General features: G+C 41.2%; 1 long non-coding RNA gene across 1 annotated transcript; it reads right to left on the bottom strand.

Moving 5' to 3' along the window:
• Positions 1-236: 236 nt before the first annotated feature.
• Positions 237-1,688, bottom strand: LOC128541018 (uncharacterized). The gene is made up of 3 exons (XR_008365614.1): positions 1,596-1,688; positions 778-892; positions 237-265 (listed from the first exon to the last, which is right to left on the bottom strand). It is a non-coding gene; the product is annotated as an uncharacterized LOC128541018 (long non-coding RNA).
• Between the last annotated feature and the right edge of the window lie 7,832 nt (positions 1,689-9,520).

Below are 9,520 nucleotides of genomic sequence, written 5' to 3'. Positions count from 1 at the left end.
TGAAACTGTATCTGGTGTTGTTGATATAAATTATACTGTAAGTCAAATTGATGAAGAGAGACAGAAGATCAGAGTGGAAGAAAAATGTTACCAGTAAATGATTCACCTCCATGCTATTCTACATCATTATAAAATATAATAATTTGTATTTACAAAATTGAACACATATATAAGGGATGGATGTAATAGTCCGATATTTATATAAACAGTAAACTCACTGTCACTGAAACGTTACCTGTTGTTGTTGTTGTTGTTGGTATTCCTCCTGTTGTTGTTGTTGTAAATGTACGAGAGAGAGAGAGAGAGAGAGAGAGAGAGATTAACTGACACATGGAACAAAAGGAGATTTCCTTATTATTCATGTGATTTTTTGACACTATCAACATTTGTGCCTTTCAGAGAGAGCATGATTTACCCAAAGTTTTATTTTTGCCCTAAAACATAATTTATTACACCTGTCCGTAAATAAAAAGTTAAAATAATAATTAAGAAAAAAAACTACAAACATTTAATGACAAAATCAATAATATTGCCCTGGCTCTCAGCTAAATCGAGTATTTCATTTGGATAAATGAGGAGATAAGTATTACAACCAGCATGTTTATATCAACCTGTGATTTGCAGCTCCAATACTGTATGAGATGCTGTTACAGAAAATTAATCAACACCTTCTGACCAAAGAGAAACTAGAATTCAAGTCTGCTGGATAAACCTGATTTACAGTATACAGTACATTTAATTTTTTTTAACTCAGATAAAATGAATAAAATAATTGACCTGTAAACTGAAAAGCCCAGCGTCCAGGGATATCGACGTTACTAGATGAAGACAGCTCAGAGGTATCGTTCACTGGAATAGTGACGAAATCTCTGTTCAGAAAGTCGTAGCCAGCCTAGAAAGATCATATTGAAATAAATCACATTTCACAACTTATGAGAAAATACAGTAGGAATAAACTTTTAGACATTTTTGCCCCTTTCAAAAAGTCACATGAACGTCAGACATAAGCAATCCACTATTGAAGCTTTTCTTCCCCATGTCATCTCAGGAGGATTTTCCTTCGCCCTGTTGTCTCCGACTTGCACATTAGAAATGAACTGATAAAGGTGTAAAGTGATATTTTTTAAGGCAGTTTATTTTAGAAAGTTTCATTCATGTAAAGCTGCTGTGTGCAACGGGCAGATACCTAATTTAATGTACTGTTTTTATAGAAGAGTTTTATCCATAATATGCTTATTTTCACATGTGATTTTTCCAGGGTGCATTTAAGAAATTATTCAGTCAACAAACTAAAGAACTTATGATTACAAAGGATTTTTTTTAAATAAAAGCATTATTATTAATAAAAAAAAATTCACAACTATGACTTTGTCTGACACCAGACTGCTAATCAATTTACTGTTTTGACACATGATATGTTTATTATTTATGTTATTTATTATTTATGTGTGCATTTTAGAAAATGTAATTTACCATGTGATTCCTTTTTTTAGCAAACAAAAATAATGAACTTGTAATAATGTGAAAAATTTCACTTTTGTAAAAGGGAAAACCTAGAATGTCTTATACTGTACATGTGACCCTAAAGCTCTTACCAGCCAGTAAGTAGAGGGAATAGAAGGAATTCTCCCATAGTTCATGAGGACGAAAGACTGGCTTCCACCATCTGAGCACAGGACGAGTTGAAGTGATGCCTGAAGAAAGACTTAATTACCATTTTGTTCTCAGGATTCTAAGGACTGAATCATTTGTGTTGACTTTTACCTGGGAACCAGAAAATTCAAGTGGTACATTTTGCCAGGTGGAGACAAAAACCCAAGAAGCAGAGAAGTAAAGATATGGAAACATCCTGTTAATTTCTTGGTTGGCTTGATTTATAAGAGGCCCATATGTGGCCTGCTCGTAGGTCCATCTTCCTCCACTGTCAGAGTCCAGATCAGTCCACAGTGGTGCGATGACATCTTTGCCCAGGTGTAGATTGGGTCTTTCATCATCAATGGTTGGGACGGAGAAAGCCACGTAACCATCCATACTCAGCTGAGGGGAAAAAGACATGAATTATTTATCTACAAGCATGGATACAGATGGAGAACGAGAGCCAGATAATCATCTATCTTAAGCTGAAAGACAACATCAGTGAATCGTGTGGGACCACATTTATATTAAAAGATGTTGATTAAGCATATCAGTAACATGACAAATAACTGAGATGGGAAAATGCATAAAAATCAATAAATTAAATGAATAAATAAAAAACAAATGTATCTGAAAAAAAAAAAAAAGACACTACAAAAGAATAAAGTGAAAAAAGTAAAAAAAAACACGGGTTTATAATTTCAGTGTAAACTTTGTGATTCTCTTTTGTAAATAATTTAATTCAGTTTCTAGAGAATGAGGATTTCACCTAACTGGGGTTTTAGTTTTCTACTTACATAGAGTTGATAGTATGTGTTTCCACCATAATTGAATGGCTGCGCCAACTGAATTGTTGCGTATTGTCCATCACTGTAGGGACCAGCTGTTGCTCCAGGTCCAACAGAAAAAAATGATGAAACTGAAACAAATCAATAAAAAACACATTACAGTTTAAATCTGAATATCAAAGTCACAGAATACTTTGAGTGAAACTGAAGGTGTAAATCGTTCGCCAAAAACGTTAGCTTTAATTTAATAAATTAACAAATTAGCTGCTAGTGTTTCATTATTTATGTAGCAATTTCCTTAGACGCAGTTCCAATATTTATATAAACCGTAAACTCACTGTCAGTGAAATGTTACCTGTTGTTGTGGTTGTTGGTGATATGGCTGTTGTTGGTGGTGGTGTGGTTGTTGTTGTTGGTGATATTCCTCCTGTTGTTGTTGTGAATGTACCAGAGAGAGAGAGAGAGAGAGAGAGAGAGATATTAACTGACACATGGATTTTTTTTCTCAACACTTTCAACATTTGTGCCTTTCAGAGAGAGCATGATTTGCCCAAAATTAGATTTTTGCCCCAAAACCTAATTTATTACACCCATTTGTAAATATAAAAAATGAAAATAGTAATTAAGACAGAAAAACTACAAACATTTAATGACAAAATCAATAGTCTTGCCCTGGCTCTCAGCCAAATCGAGTATTTCATTTGGATAAATGAGGAGATAAGTATTACAACCAGCATGTTTATATCAACCTGTGATTTGCAGCTCCAATACTGTATGAGATGCTGTTACAGAAAATTAATCAACACCTTCTGACCAAAGAGAAACTAGAATTCAAGTCTGCTGGATAAACCTGATTTACAGTATACAGTACATTTAATTTTTTTTAACTCAGATGAAATGAATAAAATAATTGACCTGTAAACTGAAAAGCCCAACGTCCAGGGATATCGACGTTACTAGATGAAGACAGCTCAGAGGTATCGTTCACTGGAATAGTGACGAAATCTCTGTTCAGAAAGTCGTAGCCAGCCTAGAAAGATCATATTGAAATAAATCACATTTCACAACTTATGAGAAAATACAGTAGGAATAAACTTTTAGACATTTTTGCCCCTTTCAAAAAGTCACATAAACTTCAGACATAAGCAATCCACTATTTAAAGTTTTTTTTCTTATGTCATCTCAGGAGGATTTTATTTTTTTTGGCCCTGTTGTCTCTACCTTGCACATTAGAAATAAACTGATAAAATTGTAAAGTGATATATTTTAAGACAATTTATTTTAGAAAGTTTCATTCCAGTGAAGCTGCTGTGTGCAACAGGCAGATACCTAACTCATTTACTGTTTTTACATGTGGGTTTTTCAGGGTTGCATTTTAAAAATTATTTAGTCAACAAAATAAAGAACTAATGGTCACAAAGGATTTTTAATAAAAGCATTATTTTTAAAAAAATGCATTTTCCACAACCGTCGCTTTGTCTGACAACAGACTCCTAATCAATTGACTGTTTTTTATTTGTTTTAACACATGGTATGTTTATGTTTATTTTTTATTTGTGCATTTTAGAAATGTAATTTACCATGTGATCTCATTATTTAGCAAATCAAGTAAGAACTTATGATAATATGAAAAATGTTTGTATTTGTAACGGTACGCCGGGTCACGCCCACGGCTCGAGCCAAGCCATGATTACCGCGACTTCTTTCCAGACTCCATTCCGCGGCTTCCGCTTTGCGGCCTCAATCACTGACTGTAGCACACCGGCTCACTTCACATCGTTCTATATACTGTAGGTCTCGCACCAACAATCATTCATGCGTGCTCCAAGCTCTGTGTTTGTCATGTCTAGTGTTCTTTGTTTGCCTAAAATACTTTGTTGTTTCATGCTGTTGACCCTTTTTGCTCTCCCCACACTGCACGCGCGCTGCAGTGCTTATCTCTTAACCCCTGTCTACAGCCACTGCCTGCCACAGACAGAACCGCAAGTACTGGTTCACTGCTTAAGCTTCTCCTTCTTTTCCTATCCTTCACATTGCTCATTAAAAATCCCTAAAACTAAGTTCAGTTTGTTGTGTCTGTCCTCCAAGCCTGCCCTACATGGGCACCTCGTGACCTTATTAAGGGATGGCTAAAATGTCTGTGGATTTATTCTTTTTTTTAATACATGTGACCCTGAAGCTCTTACCAGCCAGTTAGAGGGGGGAATAGAAGGAATTGTCCCATAGTTCATGAGGATGAAAGACTGGTTTCCACCATCTGAGCACAAGACGAGTTGAAGTGATGCACCCTGAAGAAAGACTTAATTAACATTTCGTTCTCCGGATTCTGAGGATTAAATCATTTGTATTGACTCTTACCTGGGAATTAGAAAATTCAAGTGGTACATTTTCCCAAGTAGAGACAAAAACCCAAGAAGCAGAAAAGTAAAGAGATGGGAACATCCTGTTAATTTCTTGGTTAGCCTGATTTATAAGAGGCCCATATGTGGCCTGCTCGTAGGTCCAATTTCCTCCACTGTCAGAATCCAGATCAGTCCACAGTGGTGCGATGACATCTTTGCCCAGGTGTGGATCGGGTGTTTCATCATCAATGTTTGGGATGGAGAAAGCCACGTAACCATCCATACTCAACTGAGGGGAAAAAGACATGAATTATTTATCTACAAGCATGGATACAGACAGAGAACAAAAGGTATATTAAGCTGAAAGAGAACCGTGAATCGTGTAGGAGAACATACATATACTGTAAAAAGCTGTTGATTATGCATAACAACAACATGATTGAGGGAAGGGATCAATTAAAGCAATAAATAAAAGCAACCATTAAAAAACATATGCGTTTGAAAATAACCCACAGGCCCCTCTTAAAATTAAAGAGAATGTGAATGTAAAACAAAATGTGAATTGAATAAAACCCACAATAATTTTTTTATATATACTTTTTTTTTTCATTATTCAATTTAATGTTCTTTACACAAGAATGAGGATAGGCCCTAACTGGGAATTTAGTTTTCTACTTACATAGAGTTGATAGTATGTGTTTCCACCATAATTGAATGGCTGCGCCAACTGAATTGTTGCGTATTGTCCATCACTATAGGGACCAGCTGTTGCTCCAGGTCCAACAGGAAAAAATGATGAAACTAGAACAAATCAGTAAAAACACATTACAGTTTAAATCTGTATATCAAAGTTACAAAATACTTTGAGTGAAACTGAAGGTGTAAAACTTATTATTGAACACATATATGAATGTAATGTTCCAATATTTGTATAAACCGTAAACTCACTGTCAGTGAAACGTTACCTGTTGTTGTGGTTGTTGGTGGTGTGGTTGTTGTTGGTGGTGGTATTCCTCCTGTTGTGAATGTACGAGAGAGAGAGAAAGAGATTAACTGACACATGGAACAAAATATTTCCTTATTATTCATTTGGTTTTTTTCTTGACACTATCAACATTTGTGCCTTTCAGAGAGAGCATGATTTACCCAAAGTTTCATTTTTGCCCCAAAACCTAATTTATTACACCCATTTGTAAATATAAAAAAATGGAAATAATAATTAAGACAAAAAAACTACAAATATTTAATGATAAAATCAATAATCTTGCCTTGGCTCTCAGCCAAATCGAGTATTTCATTTGGATAAATGAGGAGATAAGTATTACAACCAGCATGTTTATATCAATTTGTGATTTGCAGCTCCAATACTGTATGAGATGCTGTTACAGAAAATTAATCAACACCTTCTGACCAAACAGAAACTAGAATTTAAGTCTGCTGGATGAACCTGATTTACAGTATACAGTACATTTCTTTTTTTTTTTTTTACTCAGATAAAATGCATAAAATAATTTACCTGTAAACTGAAAAGCCCAGCGTCCAGGGATATCGACGTTACTAGATGAAGACAGCTCAGAGGTATCGTTCACTGGAATAGTGACGAAATCTCTGTTTACAAAGTCGTAGCCAGCCTAGAAAGATCATATTAAAATTAATCACATTTTACACCTCATGAGAAAATACAGTAGGAATAAACTTTTAGACATTTCTTTCCCTTTCAAGAAGTCACATGAACTTCAGACATAAGCAATTGCTAGAATTACTTTATATATAAAGGAGTTATTCCTATTCTTTTGCTCTCTTCCTCATAGATCTGATATTAACATGTTAAATCTTTCCTGTTGCTATCTTCCTGTATGTCTCTCTCCCCCTCTCTCCCCCTCTCGCCATCTCCCTCTGTTTCTTCCCCCTCTTCCCCTAACTCGAGCCAACATCTTGTGATCTGTCTCTGGACGGACACCTCTCTATCTTCCTCTCCTTTGATTCTTCAGGATCTTATCAGGACATTTACAATAGTTCATGTTCTTTGTAGTAACAGATGTCTATGGCACAGGCATTTGGTCAAACATATTGTAGTGTTTTTCCCGCTAAGAAGGAACTTGGAGAGACGAGTGAGCTTCCTGGCTGCCCAATGCAAATGGCTGAGAGTACTTTATTGAGCAACAGCACATTCCACAGTCACTAAAACAGACATCTAACACACACACACACACAACCTGGCCGAAGCCACTACCCCAAACACCTTTCCCCAACACGGTGAACACAACATAACCCCTCCCGCAAAGCATGATGGTGGTCTGTCAAACCCCACCCACGCCACACTGCCCCCACCCGAGCTGTGACCGTCCCCGGTCACCATGGCGAACTCAGTCTTGGAGGCGTGACGGTGGCCGGCGCTGGCGTTGTGAACGCCGGAGTCCTTCTGCAAGGGGAAGGAGGGGTGCAGCCCCCCTCCCGAGGCGGACTCCACAAAGTTCAATGTTTCACTGGCGTTGGGCCGGTAGGGAGCGAGACGGTCTCGGTGGAGCACGACCACTCGCGACCGCCCCGTCAACCGCACCCGGTAGACTACATCGGAGAGCTGGGCAATGACCGTGCAGGGGCCCACCCAGTGAGACATGAGCTTAGGCGAGAGCCCCCTTTTCCTTCCGGGGGAATACACCCACACCTGCTCCCCAGCAGCAAAGTCTCGCCCCTGGCTGTGAGTGTCATACACGCGGCGCTGCTTAACACCGGCGTCCGCCAAGTGTCTACGTGCCAACTTGTGGACACAGAACAGTTTGTCTTTTAGTAAAAAAAAATAATCCAACCCCGGGTAAATGGGTAAATCCACTGGTGGACAAGGTCCACGGGCATGCGCAACTCGCGACCGAACATTAACGCAGCTGGCGTCAGCTGTGAGGACTCCTGCACTGCTGTGCGATAAGCCCAAAGCACGAGAGGCAAATGTTCGTCCCAATCCTTTTGTCGGTCGCTGGTAAGCACGGCGAGTTGGGTGGTAAGCGTTCGATTAAAGCGTTCCACGAGGCCGTCACTCTGCGGATGAAGGGGCGTGGTGCGGGTCTTTTTCACCCCGAGGCGCTCGCACACTGCCCCAAACACCTCCGCCTCAAAGTTACGCCCCTGATCGCTGTGCAACTACTCCGGGGCGCCGAATCGGCAAAACACCTCATCCACCAGCACTCGAGCCGTGGTGGAAGCGCTCTGGTCAGGGACAGCAAACGCCTCCGGCCACTTGGTGAAATAATCCATGGCCACCAGCACATACCGGTTCCCGCGATCGGAGATAGGAAACGGCCCTAGAATGTCCACGCCCATACGCTCCATAGGTGCCCCCACCCGAAAGTCTTGCAGGGGTGCCCGCGAGCGATGGGTAGGTCCCTTCTTTGCCGTGCAGACGTCGCATCTGTGCACAAAGAGTTCACTATCCGTGTGGCAGCCCGGCCAGTAGAAGTGAGCGCGCAACCGCCGCAGCGTTTTAGTGACTCCGAAGTGTCCCGCACCCGCATGCCCGTGTACCATTCCCAACACTCGTGACCGCAGATTCCGCGGCACCAGCAGCTGAAAAGATTCGCCAGCGCCGCACGGCCGTTCCCAGTGACGATAGAGTAAACCTCCCCGCAACACTAGTCGGTTGAACTGCGAGTGGAGAGCTTTTTCCTCGGGCCCCAGGTAAGCAACCGCGGCATAATCTGGTCTCTGGCCGCAACAGCTGGCACTTTTTGGGGTTGAGCCGCAAATTCACCCGCCAGATAGTCAAAAATACTTCACGTAAGTTAGCTAGCGCGACCTTAAACTCCTTGCCGTGCACCAATAAATCGTCCAGGTAAACGACACAGCGGTTGCGAGGAATATCTGTTAACACTTTCTCCATCAACCGTTCGAACGTCGCTGGAGCGTTACAGAGGCCAAACGGCATGCGCCGAAATTGCCATAGCCCTTGCCTGATCGAGAACGCGGTTTTTGGTCGTGCTTCCGGGGCGAGCTCTACTTGCCAATACCCGCTACGCAAATCCAACGAGCTAAACCACGCCGAGCCCGCAACGTGCTCCAGCGCATCATCTATCCGCTGTAACGGATAAGAATCTTTACGCATCACCTCGTTTAACAGCCGGTAGTCCACACAAAACCGCCACGATTCATCCTTTTTACGCACGAGCACAACGGGTGAAGACAACGGTCCGGACGCTGGCTCTATGACGCCCGAGTCGGCCATCTCGCGCAGCTTCTGCTTGGCGATAGCTCGTTTAGCTAATGGGAGGCGTCTCGGATGTAGCCGAACAGGCGCTGCGTTACCCGTATCGATCGTGTGCTGCACCAGATTGGTATCTGTGCACTCGCGCTCATCTACCGCGAAAATATCCGCGAACTTGTGCAAAAGGGACTTCACGGTGTCGGTCTGTGACTGGCTAACTACACACTACACCCTACACTGCTACGCTGCATTAGCTAGGCCATTATCCTAGCTCGGTCGGCTACCGGATGTTTACATGGCGCGTCCACCGGAAGTTTCGCCCCCCTGGTGCGTGCTTCTAACACGTCCGGCTGCGCTTTGGGCACTAGCAACCTGGCTAACCCGAAGTTACCGCGCAGAGTTCCGTCCATAAGATTCAGTACCGCACCCCACCTTTCCAAAATGTCTAAACCCAAGATACAATCATCCTCGATGTCTGCCACAAAGAATGGATGGGAAAGAATGATTGCACCTACTTGTATTAGCACTGTGCGACAGGCCCGTATCTTCAAATAACTCCC

The sequence above is a fragment of the Clarias gariepinus genome, chromosome 14 (assembly GCF_024256425.1).
Source record: "Clarias gariepinus isolate MV-2021 ecotype Netherlands chromosome 14, CGAR_prim_01v2, whole genome shotgun sequence".
NCBI lineage: Eukaryota > Metazoa > Chordata > Actinopteri > Siluriformes > Clariidae > Clarias > Clarias gariepinus.
Note: the sequence above shows the minus strand (reverse complement) of the source record. Positions and strands in the feature narration are given on the sequence as shown.